Raw genomic sequence first — 15,166 nt, 5'->3', positions numbered from 1 at the left:
CAGTCCATACTGAAGGCTGTGGTCTTTGATCTTCATTAGTAAGTGCTTCAAGTCTTCGTCACTTTCAGCAAGCAAGGTTGTGTCATCTGCATAACGCAGGTTGTTAATGAGTCTTCTTCCAACCCTGATGCCCCTTTCTTCTTCATATAGTCCAGCTTCTCAAATTATTTGTTCAGCATACAGATTAAATAGGTATGGTGAAAGAATACAACCTTGATGCACACCTTTCTTGACTTTAAACCAATCAGTATCCCTTGTTTTACTTAGTTAAACAATAAAATGTGTTTTTTTATACTTGCTGTTTTTTGAAAACAGTCCAGTTAGTAGTGCCTTCTGCTCAAAACAAAGCAAAACAAAAAAATAAAATACTATATGATGGTCTTCTTTCATCTTCTTGTTTTTATTTCCAAGAAACTTTAGATTGATTAAACAACTAAGCTCAGTGCATTTTTATTCATGCACAACTGAAGAATATATACGTCAGGGATATGTATTCTATATGTCAGGGATATATATTCTATATGTCAGGGATATATTTTCCAAGGTGTTAAAAGCAAAACATTGTACTCTTAAGCTTGATGTTAAGATATCTAGATTTTTTAATTGCTAAAAAGCTAATTTTTTTCAGTTATTTATTGCAGAAGGAATAATAGAATGTTTCTCTTACATTGCAGAGTAAGAATTGTCAGCTAAGGTCCAATTGCAATAATTATTGCTCATGAGAATGCAAAAGACAGAAATAGCACTACTTGCTGACAGATCACAGGGGTAGTGTGGATTACTGGCAGCTACAAAAATCACACGTCAACTTGAACAGCAAACAAACCTGCTTTGGAAATCTCTGAAAAATAAATAGATCTACTCATTGTAATCTTATTCACACAAACCTATTCTTTCTGAGCTGAATCATGATTTTTTATAGTTATATATAAATTATTATTTATCAAGCTTTCTGAAGACTTTAAACTATAAATTAGCATATCCTTTTATGTTTAGTAATGTGATGTTACTCATTTAAAACCAGTGTACCAATACTTTCAGTGTTTTTTTCTAGGCAATGTATTTATTATTCATTCAACTAGCTTTACGAGTCGTCTTTCACAGGCCCAACATTTTTCTAGCCTGAGAATACAAAAATGCATAAGACAATACAATGTCACTGTCCTCCACAAACCCAGACCAGTTTGAGAGGCAGAAACACAACAGAATAACAATACAATGAGGTAAGTGATGCAAACCTGTACAGGGCACACAGAAAGGGGAAAAGTAATGACACTTAATTTCAAGAGACCAAGGGGAGGCTATTAGGGAAGTTTCTTAAAGGAGATGCACCCAGGATGAGTATTAGTGGATGAATAGGTGTCAGCTAGATAAAAGCATTTATGGTGGATGGTGCTGGGAATATAGAAATGTATACATAAGCAAAGACAGGAAGAAAAAGAAAGATCATGGCATGTTGAGTAAACTCCATGCACTGTGGAATTAATTAAGCATAAAATGAAAGGCAAGTCACCACACTGGACTTCCAGCTCTAGGATGGAAATAGAAGTTGTTATTTTCCCTTTCCCGTCCTTGGAAATGTTCCAAATAGGATAAAGAGAAATAACACACACACACTATTTCATTATCAGCAAAATTAAAAAAAAAGGCAAAAACTATACCAAACATTATTGGAGAAAAAACAAAGGTACTTTCAGGAGAAAGCAAAAAGGAGATGCCTTGGCTATAGATCTCAGAAAGAACCAGCAAAATCTACCTCTTAAGGTGACAGGACACACTTTAAGGTAAAATCCTAAATTTCTCATTTGCAATGGTAAAAAACAATAGTAAGGACTAGTTACAAAGCATCTCTGGACCTGGTTTGGGTGTGAAAAGCAGAGGTGGGATTAATTCAATTATCACTCAAATAAGTCATATATAAAAGAAGGAAGCTGTCTATCTCTGTGGTAGCAGAAGAAAAGAGAAATCTTGGCAGTTAGTGTGGGATAGAGATGGGAATGATCTTGGCTGGCTAAGGAGAAATAAAATATGAATGACACCCACCTGCAAAAAATATTGTAGATCAAAATTAAAGTTTCAGATAGGATGGAACATTGTCCTGGTTATTTCTTCATATGAACTTTCTTTAATTACCAACTGCAGGAAAACTCAACAATCTAAAGATGAAAAATCAAAATATTATGAGCACAAGATCTATATAAAGATATCACAAAGAATAAATGAAAAAAACTAGAAGAAAAACAAATGGCAGATGATGATCATGTACCAAAAAAAAAAGTGCCATGAAACAGATAAAAATAGTTTACCATGACCTTAAACAAACAAATTAGTTTCTATGAAGCAAGATCAAAGCAAAGATAGTTATAAAAACATAGTGAAAAGATGAGGAAATAACAGGAAGAGAGGAAAAGTGAATTAGCAGAGGTCAGGCACTATGTGGAAGAAAATTAAGCAAAATAAGATGGAAAAAAAGAGTTAAAAAGGATTAGAAAGGAGATAATATGTATGGAAGAGAGCCAAAGGAGAGCCAACATATAAACAATTGCTGTTTCCATAAAAGAAAAGTAAAATAATGGAAAAGAACAATAATTAAAGATAAAATTCAATACAACATTCCAAAAAAACAAAACTTGAATCTAGTCATGAAAGGGTTCATTATGTTCCAGAAAAATTGTCTCAGAATGGTCAAGACCAAGATATACCCTACTAAAGTCACTGTACTTGAGGTTAAGTAAATAATCCTTTGGAGATACAGGTTAAAAAAGAAGTGGCTACTTATAAGGACAAGAAATTCAGACTGACCTCAGACTTCTCCACACAAACATTCAACATAAAAAAAAAAAAAAAAAGACAACAGAAAAACCCCTAACAAATCCTCAGGAAAAGAATCTTGTTATGGTTAGGTGCCGTCAGGTTGGTTCTGACTCATAGCAGCTCTGTGTACAACAGAACGAAACACTGCCCGGTCTTGGGCCATCCTCTTAATCAATACTGTGTTTGAGCCCATTGTTGCAGCCATTGTGACAAACCATCTCCTCAAGCATCTTCTTCTTTTTTGCTGACCTTCTACTTTACCAAGCATGATGTCCTTCTCCAGGGTCTGGTCCCTCCTGATAACATGTCCAAATTACATGAGACAGAGCCTCTCCATCCTTGCTTTAAGGAGCGTTCTTGCTCTACTTCTACCAAGACACATTTGTTTGTTCTTCTGGCAGTCCATGGTATATTCAATATTCTTTGCAAACACCATAATTGAAAGGTATCAATTCTTCTTCCGTCTTAGCTGCCATTGAGTCAGTTCTGATTCACTGCAATCTAATGTACAACAGAACAAAATGCTGAGTGGTGCTGATCCTTCTTCCTTTTTTGTCAGTATAACAGAAAACCCAACTAGACACTTGGTCACAAATTGACAAAGTAGGAGATTCTATGGCATTTCTCCAGTCATAAGCCAATAAAATTAGAAAAGTCTTTACTATTGGGAAGTTAGAAATGCACAGCTGCTAATGCTCAGATCAAAAACAGAATTTTAAAGGCAATTTTAATCTTTATAGAAAGCAATGAAAAGGAGAACTTTTCATACTAATTGCTACAGAAAATGAGAAAAGCTATTCATAGGAGAAAATCCATTGTTTAAATATCTTCTTTATTAAAATAAAATGATGAAAAATAAAGGAAGTATGTATTTGCATTAAGAAATTAAAAATATTTGTGAAAAGTGACTGAAAAACGAATAAATTGTTTATTAAGAATATCGATTGAAAAGGAGCAAACTATATACCTGAATTGTCACAGGTTTAAAACCACTTTTTACCAAAAAATTCAAAGAGTTCATGCAAAGAAAAATATGTTTGCTTGTCTGTTGAGCTTGAATCATGTGGACAATCGCCTCAATTTTCTACTTTAGCATTTAGACCCACAATGTTCAATGTGAGGGCCACTAGCCACATGTGGTTATTGTGATGTGGCTGATTTGAATTGTATTCTAAGTGTATAATACAAAGCAGATTTCAAGACTTAGTGACAAAAGAGTATAAAACATCTCATCAACAAGTTTTTATATTAATGCCATGTTGAAATGATAATAGTTAGGATACATTAAGTTAAATTAAATATAGTATTAAAACTAATTTCACCTGTTCCTCTTTTTAATGCTGTTGGGAGAAAATGTTAAATTCCATATGTGGCTCACATTGTATTTCTAATGAAAAGCACTGATTTAGATATTCCTTTATTAATGCATTTAATAAGAATTCCAAAGTCTGATGAGAGCCAACATAATAGTAGTTGGGTCCTTCCTATAGCATAAAAAATAACATTTTTGGTGAATAAGTATTTTATTTTACTAGGAGTTCATATACATATATGTGTTGTGGTATTTCCACCACATTTTATCAACTCTTGTGTCAGGTAAATAAACCTTAAACCTCAAACATATTCTAGCTAACTGCCCCTGAGATGCAAAATGTTTTAGAAATGCCATTAGCATTTCTCCAAGTCACTCCTTTATCAACTATTATAAAACAGTATACTAAATAGCAAAAACATATACAAATTTTCTACTGATTTCATTATTTTCATGGTGAATATTTGCTCTTTTTTTTTTCTAAGTTTATATGTTCTGCCTGAAAAAAATTTATGTTTTTGTAGTCATCTACTTCAGTGGTATAAACATACCTGGTTGTCATGGAAATTACTGGCTTAGACTTGGGCAAAAGAAGGAAATCTGTATGGAAATAAAATTTTTCACTTGATGTTTTATTATTAAGGTAATAATTTGTCAAAGACTTCATTTTACTTGGATCCAGAATCAATGTCTATGGAAGCAGCAGTCAAGAAATCAAACGAAGCATTGCATTGGGTAAATCTGCTGCAAAAGACTTCTTTAAAGTGGTAAAAAGCAAAGATGTTGTTTTGAGGACTAAGGTGTGCCTGAGCCAAGCCATGATGTTTTCAATTGCCTCAAATGCATGCAAAACCTGGACAACGAATAAGGAAGACCAAAGAAGAGTGACGCCTTTGAATTATGATGTTGGTGAAGAATTTTGAATGTACCATGGGCTTCCAAAAGAATGAACAAATCTGTCTTGGAAGAAGTACAGCCAGAATGCTCCTTAGAAGTGAGAATGGGGAGGCTTTGTCTCACTTGCTTTGGAGATGTTATCAGGAGGGACTGGTCCTTGGAGACAGACATCATGCTTGGTAGTGGGTCAGCGTCAGCGAAAAAGGGGAAGACCCTCAGTGAGACACAGTGGCTCCAACAGGTTCAAACATAGCAATATTTGTGAGACTGGCCCAAGACTGGGCTGTGTTTCATTCTATTGTACATAGGAACACTATGAGTCAGAACCAACTCAACAACAACAACAAATTTAGGAGATTTTTTTTGTATATTCATCTGGTATACCTTTAACCTTATATCTCATTCATGAATAACTTTTTAAAACACCAAAATCTTCACACACAAAAAAGTTTCAGTGAAACATCAGGAAATGGTCTCTTCCAATTCTAAGTTTATACTGACCCCTATGGGTTATTATATCCTAACCTATTTCTGGCTAATTCTCACAGAATATATGTTGAAAGATTTAGGCATTTTTACATTTAGGATTTAATTATTTCAGGCTTAAAGCCATATAATGCTTTTTACAGTCCCCTTTCCCTTTGGCTTGTGCAATATAAACTATGCAGAAATTTTATTCATTCTTTTAGACAATTTATCTTGGGGCCAAAAATGTTTTAACCCTCATTAGTTTCAGCATTTGTCTACTGAGACAGAGTAACCAAGCAGCCTAATTTCTAATTTCCAGCAATATGTAACCTGATTATATTCCTCAAAATCTGTTCCCTCCTCATAATGTTTCGTAGACATGGTCCATTAAAATTCACTTGAAAGTTTATACAGAAATGTGTATAAAGGTAGGAGTGACTTGGGACAGAGGATGAACCTGACTTCAGACAAGCTTGTGGTGAGACACTGATTCTGACTGGGAACCTTTTATGTGATGTACAAGATTCTAAACAATTTCCTTATGGATTTGAATGAGGAATTACAGGAGAGATGAAAGATTACAGAAGACTGACTTCTGGGCACAGGGGTCTCTAGCAACAAGTCATGGGGAAGGAATTGTCCGTGGGTGATCACTGGACAGTATAGAAAGGGACATGGCAGCAGCAACCAGCTGAGGTACCAATGAAAATTGTCCCACAGGTCATCATCAACAACCTGTAACAAGATCTCTACATATTCCATAAGCTTCCTCGACTGAATTGCCAGTCCCTTTAGGAGATACCGCACTAACTTCTTCTCAATCTATGCTTTGAAGAGATAATAAGAAAGGAAAAATTTCAGCCTCCTAAGAGTTTCAGCATTGCTAGTTCTCAGGGAGTAGAAACTGGAGAAGCTCAAGAGTAAGTCTGGGGTAACTCCAAATGCCTACAATGCCAGGAAGTTCAGAACGTTGCCTCCATATTACTCATTTAAAAACAAAACAAAAACAAAAACCCCAAACCTGCTGCCACTGAGTTGATTCCAATTCATAGCAAACCTACAGGACAGAGTAGAACTGCCCCTTAGGGTTTCCAAAGAGCACCTGGTGGATTTGAACTGTCGACCTTTTTGGTTAGCAGCTATAGCTCTTAGCCACTGTACCACCAGGGTTTCCTATTACTCATTATTAGTCTATAATTATAAAAATCAAACAAAAAAAGAAAGCCAACCTGTTGCTGAATCGATCTGACTCGTGGCAACTGCTTGCATTACAGAGCAGAACTGAGCTCTGTAGGGTTTTTCTCGGCTATAATTTTTATGAAAGCGGATCTCCAAGCCTTCCTTCTCTGCCACCGCTGGATGAGTTCAAACCACCAATCCTTAGGTTAGTAGTTGAGCACTGTGGGGTAAAGGACTTAGCTTTACCCTAAGTAAGGTGGCCTTTGTCCTTCTCTCTGGAGAAATACCCCTTGGAGTAAGTGAGTCACCTTGTTCTGGGACTTCCAGGGTGCACCTCTAAATTTGTGCGGGTGAGTGGGGGCTTATCAGACCAGAAAATACTCACTTGGGAGGCCACTATAAACTAGCCTCAGGAGAAGTGATTAAACCTATTATGCAGGACTTACCAATAAAAGTCCTGAACACGGAGGCTCAGAGAGCTTCCTGTTGATGATAATATCTGCTTTCTGGAGGGTAGTACATACCTCTTGATTTTTGGTAGATACTCTCCTTACAGAGCCCTGGTGGTGCAGTGGTTAAGAGCTTGGCTGCCAATCAAGAAGTTGGCAGTTTGAATCTACCAGGTGCTCCTTGGAAACCCTATGAAGCAGTTCTACTCTGTCCTATTGGGTCGCTATGAATCGGAATCAACTTGATGGCAACGTGTACTTTCCTTTCATTTAAATGACTGATATCCAGCAAGTCGATATTTCAGAGAAACATCTTTAGTTACATAAGGATAAATTTTGTAACTAAATCATCCTGAGGTTCATACTGGTTAAAAATTATTTTTATGAATGCATTATTAAAATTTTGACTATGACTAGGAGGAGCTTAAGGAGTCCCTGGGTGATGCAAATGTTTAAGTACTCAACTACTAGCTGAAAAGTTGGTGGTTTGATCCCACCCAGAAGTGCCTCAGAAGACAGTCCTGGCAATCTGCTTCCAAAAGACCACAGCCTTGAAAACCTTGTGGAGCAGTTCTGCTCTGCACACATGGGGTCGTCATGAGTTGGAACTGACTTGACAGCAAACAACAACAGAATGAGCTTGGTAAATTTGCCTTGCATTCTTCTTAGGCTAAGATGATCACAACCATGCTCTATTAGGGGCTTCATTTCTTCATTTATCCACGTGTTAGAATGAATCCACAGTTTTCTAAGGAAAACATTATGCCTGCCTGCAAGACTCCAGAATTCTCTCAGCCCACTTCTGTGCACGTCAATTCTGACACATATATTGATCATACTTCTGAACCTCCCTAAGAGACTATTAATTTTACATTGCATTTATTTGTTAAAGTTTATATTTTGTCCTTAATTGACAACATAGAGCATTTGTGCTTGAATTCTTACCAAGGAATATAACCTTGAGCTCTCTGAAGCCCACTCTGATCAAAAGCTCAGTTATGAAAAATCAAATTCTAGGAGGATTGCATTTTGGGTGGCTTCCTATTAATGTTTCAAAAAAATAATATTCTGTGAAACAGGATTTAGAAAATGCCCACTCATTTTCACATTGATCCCTGAATCAGATCAGCTGTAAGAGAACCAAGTAATTAGATGGTATTTTTCCTATGAACTTATTTTTACTAAGTTGTGCTTTAGCATTGTGACCTTGACTTACGTATAAAATTTAGTTTGGAGAAACAGTGCTCCTGCTGAGTAGTTGACATGTATTAGAAAAAAAACATGTTTTGGATTGTGTTTGGGTTCCAGTCTGAAAAGCCATCATTTAAATTTTCTTTCATAGTTTCATAGCTGGCAAGGAAAAACAAAACAAATAAAGTCTCCATAATTTATATATTATTGGGCCCAATTAATTCTATGTATTTTTTTTTTTTAACAACTTATGAGAACAAATTCTACTTGCTGTGGCGCAAATGGTTTGCACTTAGCTGCTAAACAAAAAGTAGGTGCTGCACCCAGCAGCACCATGAAAGAATGGCCTGGTGATCTGCTTTTGTAAAGATCACAGACAAGAAAACCCTACGGAGCAGTTCTACTTTGTAACGCATGCGGTTGCCATGGCAACAGATTCGGTTTTTTTGATTTAGTGGTTAAATTACTGGCTGCTAACCGAAAGGGGACTGATTCCAACCCACCAGCTGCTTGGTGGGGGAAAGATGTGGCAGTCTGCTTCCGTAGAGATTTACATCCTTGGAAACCCAATGGGGCAGTTATACTCTATTCTACAGGGTTGCTATGAATACAAATTGACTTGATGGCAATGAGTATTGGTTAAAATGTTTTATACGCTTCAAAGTTGAACGTAACATTCCATAGAATTAGTCATGACTTTATTATTTTTTTTTATTCACTGCATGAATATTCCATAAAAAAAATCTTCTCAAAAGGAGCCCTGGTGGCACAGTGGTTAAAGCAATCAACTGCTAATTAAAAGGTTAGAGGTTCGAAAGCACCAGTGGCTCCGTGGGAGAGAGATGTGGCAGCCTGCTTCCACAGAGATTTATCAGCCTCGGAAACCCTATGGGATCGCTATGAGTCAGAATCAACTCAGTGGCAGTGGGTTTGGTTTGATTTTACTGAATAGTGCAAGAAGAACTTCTGAATCTCTCAGGAACCATCTGAATGCAGCAAGTGACAAGATTCTATAAAAATTTAAATTTTAAAAGACCCATCGTCCATACATCTAGTTAACTTATTCCTTACCATACTAAAGTTATGAGCATATAAATGTTTTCTACTCCTCCTTATGGTATTTTGAAAATTTGAAGTATTTGACATAATAACATTCCTTTCTCCATGTTTAACAAATACCATTCATTTTAAGTTTAGCAGAACTAAATACACTGTTAGTTTTGTGTTATGGATTGAATTGTGTCCCTCCCCAAAATTGTCAATTTGGGTAGTCCATGATTTACAGTATTGTGTAATTGTCCACCATTTTGTGATCTGATATGATTTTCCTATGTGTTGTAAATCCTACTCTATGATGTTAATGAGGTGGGATTAGTGGCGGTTATGTTAACGAGGCAGAACTCAATCTACAAGATTAGGTTGCATCTTAAATCATTCTCTTTGGAGATATAAAAGAGAGAATCAGTAGAGAGACAAGGGGACCTCATACCACCAAGAAAGAAGCACCGGGAGCATAGCACATCCTTTGGACCTGGGATCCCTGCACAGAGAAGCTTCTAGTCCAGGGAAAGATTGATGACAAGGACCTTCCTCCAGAGCTGACGGAGAAAGAAAGCCTTCCCTTGGAGCTGACACCTTGGTTTTGGGCTTCTAGCCTACTATGCTGTGAGAGAATAAAATTCTGTTTATCGAAGCCATCCACTTGTGGTATTTCTATTATAGCAGCACCAGATAACTAAGAAAGTTTGTAATTTCCATTTCCATATTTTTTTTCCTTATGAACACCCTGTTAATTATAGCTAATAATTCCTTCTTCCTATGCTTTACCAGTGGTTTCTAATCAATGGTTCTTTTGTTCCATAGGAGTTACTATGGTAACTGGAAGGCGGGGGGTGATTCTGACATTTAGTGAGTGACAGATGCTAATCAATCTGCCTAGTCAGTTGTAATCCCATATAATAAAGAATTGTCCAACCTAAGATGCTAATAATGTCTTTATTGAAAAACACTGTAGCAATGAAGAAGCTTACAGTCAAATTTATGACATACCTCTAAAATCTGAATAGAGCTTTAAGGTTAGTGATCACATAATTTATTATCCAAACTTGACAATCTGACTCTAAAATACCTATGGAAGGCCAAAACACCAAGAATAGTCAACATAAGTTTGAAGAGAAGAATAAAGTAAGGAAGCTCACCCTACCAAATATCAAGGCTTATTTTAAAGCAGTTATAATTAAAACTGTGTATTAGAGATGCAAGGATAGACAATTCAATCCATAAAACAGGACGGAGTCCAGAAACAGACGCATGTGTTTATGGAAATGTGACATATGACATGATATTGCAGAGGAAAGAGAAGGATAGATTATCCTCTAATTCATCCTAGGACAATTGATTATCACATGAAAAACTAAAACACAATTGGAACAAGTGGTGTGCTGGGGCCTGGTCAAAATGTAAAATATTCAAGACTCTCACAATTGTGCTATTAAGCCATTATTGTTGTCAATTGCTGTCTAATCGATTCTGACTCATGGTGACCCCATGTGTCCAGAGTAGAACCCTTCCATTGGGCTTTCAAGGCTATGACCTTTTGGAAGCAGATCACCATGTGTTATTCCCAAGGTGCTTACCATTTGCAACACCTAGGGACTCCTGTTAAACCACTGGTAGCTTGAAATTGGCCATGATGGGAGTATTTACACATGGAAATTAACAAATGCTATGTATCATGGCTTCTCTTTTTTTCTTCTGGAGAGCCAGTTCACCAGCATATCACTGATTAGATCTCTACTTCACACAATATACAAAAATCACTTCTAGGTGGATTGAAAACCTAAGTGTGAGAAGCAAAACTGAAAACTTAAAATCTCTTTAAAAAAACACATAGAGAAAAATCTTTCAACTCTTGGGACTAGGAAAGAACTCTCATCAACAAATAAAATAATGTAACCTAAAGAATAAGTTTGCCGAGTTTGACATTATGATAATAAAACTACAGTGGCGTTTCACCAAAAACACCTTAAACAAGCAAAAGAATAAGACCAGACTGAGAGATGATAATTGCTACAAACTTAACAAGGGATTGGTATCCAAAAATATATTAAAACCATCTTCAAATCAATAAGGAAAAGATGGATAAGCCAAGAGATAAATGGGTTCTTTTATACAGATGAGGATATCCCAGTGGTCAATTGTCTTAGTTATGTAGTGCTGCTATAACAAAAAAACAACAAATGGGTGGCTTTAATGAACAGAAATTTATTTTCTCACAGTTTAGGAGACTAGAAGTCAGAATTCACAGTGCTGGCTCTAGGGAAAGGCTCTCTCTGTCCATTTTAGGGGAAAATCCTTGTCACAGCTTCTCTACTGATCTTCTCAGCTTTTCTTGGAGATCCCCATGTAACAACTATCTTTTCCCTTTTTGCCCTCTGTGCCTAATCTGCTTTTTTTTTTTTTTAGTATCTTGAAAAATGAGTAGGTTTAAGATACACACTACACTGATATGACCTCATTAACATAACAAAGAAAGCCCTAATCCCAAATGGGATTACATCCACAGGTATGTCCTTGTTGTTAGGTGCCCTTGAGTAAAGTAGGTTCCAACTCACAGCAATCCTACATATGACAGAATGAAACACTTCCAGGTTCTGTGCCATCCTCACTATTGTTGCTTTGCTTAAGTCCGTCATTATAGCCATCGTGTTAGTCCATCTCCTTGAGGGTTTTCCTCTTTTTCGCCAACCCTCTACTTTACCAAGCATGATGGCCTTCTCCTGGAAACCCTGGTGGCGTAGTGGTTAAGTGCTACAGCTGCTAACCTAAAGGTTGGCAGTTCAAATCCACCAGGCGCTCCTTGGAGACTCTATGGGGCAGTTCTACTCTGTCCTATAGGGTCGCTATGAGTCAGAATCGACTCAACAGCAATGGGTTTGGGGATGTCCTTCTCCAGGGACTTGCCCCTCCTGATAACATGTTCAAAGTAAGTGAGACGCAGTCTCACCACCCTCACTTCTAAGGAGCATCGGGCTGTACTTCTTCCAAGACAGATTGGTTTGTTCTGGCAGTCCATGGTATACGCAATATTCTCTACCAGCACCGTAATTCAAAGTCATCAATTCTTCTCTTTTTTTTTTTTTTAATTCATTGTCCAGCTTTTGCATGGATATGAGGTGCATAGGGGTTAGGTTTCCAACACACATTTTTGGAGGGCAAAAATTCAATCCATAACACCAGTAAAGAAGTTCTCAACCTTCTGGTTATCAGGGAAATGCAAACTGATGAGACATTTCATTTCTACCATGTTGGCTAAATTAAAATGTGGTAAACCCAGGAAAGGTGTGTGTCAGGGCTGCATCCTTTCACCACGCTTATTCAATCTGTATGCTGAGCAAATAATCCAAGAAGCTGTACTACATGAAGAAGAATGTGGCAACAGGATTGGTGGAAGACTAATTAACAACCTGCAATATACAGATGACACAACCTTACTCGCTGAACTTGAAGAGGACTTAATGCACTTACTGATGAAGATCAAGGACTACAGCCTTCAGTATGGATTACACCTTAACATAAAGAAAACAAAAATCCTCACAACTGGACCAATAAGCAACATCATGGTAAACAGAGAAAAGACTGAAGTTGTCAAGGATTTCATTTTTCTTGGATCCACAATCAACACCCCTGGAAGCAGCAGTCAGGAAATCAAAGGAGGCATTGCATTGGGCAAATCTGCTGCAAAAGACTTTTTAGAGTGTTAAAAAGCAAAGATGTCACTTTGAGGAATATGGTGCACCTGATCCAAGCCATTATATTTTCAAACACTTCATATGCATGTGAAAGCTGGACAGTGAATAAGGAAGACCAAAGAAGAATTGATGCCTTTCACTTAGAGTGTTGGCAGAGAATATTGAACATACATACCATGGACTGCCAGAAGAATGAACAAGTCTGTCCTGGAAGTACAGCTAGAGTCCTCCTTGAAAGCGAGGGTGGCAAAACATTGTCTCACGTACTCTGGACATGTTGTTAGGAAGGAGAAGGACATCATGTTCAGTAAGGTAGAGGGTCAGCGAAGAACTGGAGGACCCTCAACAAGATGGATTGACACACTGGCTGCAACAAGAGGCTTAAAAATAATGATTGTGAGGATGGTGCAGGACCAGGCAGTGTTTCGTTTTGTTGTACATAGGGTCGCTATGAGTTGAAATTGAGTTGACAGCACCTAACAACGACAACAAACCCAAGTGTTGACAGGATATGGAGCAACTCTCACACACTGCTGAAAAAAAGTGTACATTGGTAAAAACTACTTGAAGAGCAATTTTGGCAAGAATCAGTAATCGAAGGCCCTGTAGCACAGATTTGTTTCTAACATTCATTCACTATGATCATCTTTATGGGAGGAGGAGAAGCAATGCAATCAGGAGCATTTCGAATTGTAATGTTTCACTTCTTGATGACAGTGGAAAGTTCATGGTTATGACATTATTTGCTTCCTGTTTTTGTAGACCTAAAATATTTAAAATTTTAAAAATGTTTACAGGTTATTGGGTGATAGGTACTTCACTTTTAGACATCCTGCTTTGGACACAGGCATCCAGATGGATCCCAGTATGAAGATGAAGACATGGATCTGAATTCCTTTATTTACTCTATGCATACCACTCCTTCTTAATTGCCTTTGCTAGATTCTCTTATTTTCCTTCCTAAATCTTGTGATGGAACATACTTGTATAAAAGCTATGACCTTTATAGCTAGAATATTGTTAAATCTTAATTCAAGAGCTGGATCTCATTTCCTGCTTGAGGAAAAGACATGTCAGATCAGAAAATGTAACTGAATAGTTTGGTTTTAGATCTCTAGATGATGAACAAAACATAAAATGTTATATGGGCCTTACCAGTATCAAGGTGTCTGAGAAGCAAATATATCTTGTTGTGGGGCAGAAGATGATCCCTTCCCAAGGATGTAGACCAGGAAATGTTAGGGAACTTGGGGAAATATTCTGAGAAATTGAGTAGCCCTTTAGGTCTAGGCTATGTCTATTCTAGGCTAGCAAGTCACAGAAGCTAGTTAGTCTTGGCAGAGAAAAAGGGAAGGGAACTAACCTGTACTGATTGTCCACATCATGCATGGTGCTATGATTTATAAATGTCATACCATTTAATCCTCAAAACTTGTAAGGTAGATAAACTATGATGAGAATACTTAAGAGTCTGAAAATCCAAGTACTTTGCTGAAGTACTTATACTGACAACTCATACTGATAAAAGCAGAGTTTAAAACCTAGAGCTTGGGGTGGGGCAGGGGTGGGGGGTGGGGGGAGTGAGGAGGTTGGGGGGGATGGAGAGTGTGGAGAAGACATTAACAACCTAAGTGAGAAGGTAAAAGCTAAGTCAAATAGCTTCTCTCCATTTCACAACTCTTTGTGTGTTAAAAATTTTAGTTCCATACTAAGCCCTCTTGTAACTTTACATTTCTCTTTGGTTGCCTTCATCAATCCTGCATCTTCAACTATAACTTTAATGTAAATTACTTTAAATTTCCTATCTCATTAACTCCCAGTCTTTAAGCTTACCTTTTCAATTGCTGAGAAGTAGCATTTCAGAGACATGAAATTTAACATGTCCAAACTAAACCCCTTATCCTTTCTTTTACCCAAATCCATTCTTTCCTTTTTGTTCCCTATCAGTTAATAGTCTTAGTTTCCCCCGTTTCCTAGGCATTACTCCATCTCCACCCATTCAGTCTTCGCAGACTTTTACAAGACACTTTATTAGTATTTACGACAATGTCAGTTTTAGTCATTGAAAAAGTTACTTCTGTGTGCCAGATTTTTCTCCCACAGTA

Source organism: Elephas maximus, chromosome 1, assembly GCF_024166365.1.
Source record: "Elephas maximus indicus isolate mEleMax1 chromosome 1, mEleMax1 primary haplotype, whole genome shotgun sequence".
In the NCBI taxonomy this organism is placed as follows: Eukaryota; Metazoa; Chordata; class Mammalia; order Proboscidea; family Elephantidae; genus Elephas; species Elephas maximus.
This window is presented reverse-complemented; position numbering follows the sequence as displayed.